The sequence below is a fragment of the Solanum pennellii genome, chromosome 8 (genome assembly GCF_001406875.1).
Source record: "Solanum pennellii chromosome 8, SPENNV200".
In the NCBI taxonomy this organism is placed as follows: domain Eukaryota; kingdom Viridiplantae; phylum Streptophyta; class Magnoliopsida; order Solanales; family Solanaceae; genus Solanum; species Solanum pennellii.
This window is the reverse complement of record NC_028644.1, coordinates 57,615,603-57,617,537: the sequence shown is the minus strand read 5'-3', so window position 1 is coordinate 57,617,537 and position 1,935 is coordinate 57,615,603.

Sequence of the window (1,935 nt, the reverse complement as noted above, 5' to 3'; positions counted from 1 at the left end):
TTTGACTTTTTTTGTTTCAATGACTAATTTATAATTATTATTTTGATAATCAAATTTATTTATGTTTCACTATTATTCTTGTAAAAACTTATTGTAGATGACCAAATTCTTTATTCGAATACGAAATTAAATTACAATATACACAAAAAAAATAGTTTAAATTTTTTTTTCTTTAAACTAAGGAATGAATGAAAAAAAACAAAATAAGAATAAGAAACTCAAATAATTATAATAAAAGAAGTCAAAAAATAATTTATGTATGAAAAAAATTAAAATATACCTTGAACTTTGATAGAAGAATCATATATACCCCAAAATAATTTTTAAAAAAAAATTAGAAGTAATAAATATAAATTTAAAAATAATTTTTTAACTTCCGTTAAATGAAGGGTATATGTGAGCCATGTTGTAACAGCATGGGTATATGTGAGCCGTTTGTATAACGGTAAGGGCATATATGAGCCACTTTTATAACGAGGGGTATATCAGCTCCAAATGACAAAGTTGAGGGGTATATCAGACTCTTTTCCCTTTATTATTTATTATTATTGTATGATTAGTTTAGAACATGTACCAAAGGAAATGGGCCAAAGGCCCCAAAACAAAAATGGGTCCAAAAACCGATTCAGGCGGACAGAAATTGGATTTAGCCCCAACTCTCTCTCTCTCTCTCCCTCTTTATTTTACCACATATTTATTTGTTGATATTTTGCCATTAGCTTTAGGGTTAAAAACTTCAAATCCCCGCTAAGACGCTATTTAGTTTTTATTTGAATCAATTCGATCAAGTCTAAACAAATTAAAGATAAATAAAATTTGGAAAATTAAAGGGAAAATGCACAAGTACCCTCTCAATCTATGTCCGAAATCTCAGAGACACACTTATACTATACAAAGGTCCTATTACCCCCTGAACTTATTTTATAAGTAATTTTCTGCCCTTTTTCAGCCTACGTGGCGCTACCTTGAAAAAAAAGTCAACCAACGTTGGGCCTAAAAAAAACAGTGCCACGTAGGCCAACAAGGGGTAGAAAATTATTAATAAAATAAGTTCAGGGGGGTAATAGGACCTTAGTATAATATAAGTGTGTCTTTGAGATTTCGGGCATAGATTGAGAAGGTACTTGTGCATTATCCCAAAATTAAATAACTCATTCAGATAGAAAAATTAATATTTCACTTTTTAAACAACTCTATATAAATTTTTATCTCAAAAAAATAAGTTAGAATATTTTAGCCAAATAAGTTAGTTGCCGGATAATCGCGATTGAGCGAATATTTTAGGTGCCGTAAAAACCTTCCTAAAATATAAATGTGAATTTCCAATCCCCTAAAGTTTTCAAACTGATTTTCTGTTTAAGTCTTTTGAAAATTAAGTAAGTTTTCTTGATTTTTCTTTAAAAAATTAAGTGGTAACTCAAACAAAGTCTCAAAAACTATAAAACTATTTTTTCCTTTTAAATAAAACAAACCCATGATTTGACTAATCTCCTAAAATTTGGCTTATGAAGTGAGTTTTATGATTATGATTGGATATATATAGAATTGTGCTTAGATTGAATTATATTGTTGAATTCTATTGTTATCTATACCTATTTACGATGAATTGTTGGAGACTTGAGTAATCGTAATCATGGTTTGTGAAAGAGGGTCGATTTATTTTTCTCGCACACCACTCTACGCAGTCTTACGGCGTCTGTAATACTTCAGCCTACTTACACCCACGAAAATTGACTAAGTATAGAAATACTTAAAACAGTAGCGTCAAACAACCAACAGAATTTACAGGAACCAGTCCCAACCTTTATTAACCTTTAAGTAATACAAAGGAAGGCTTCACGAATTAGTCTAAGGCTAGAAAACACTCTCTTTTTTTGCCTTAGACGAATTTCCACCTTTAAATCAAAATTCTGCACAATGGCAGTTACATGCGGC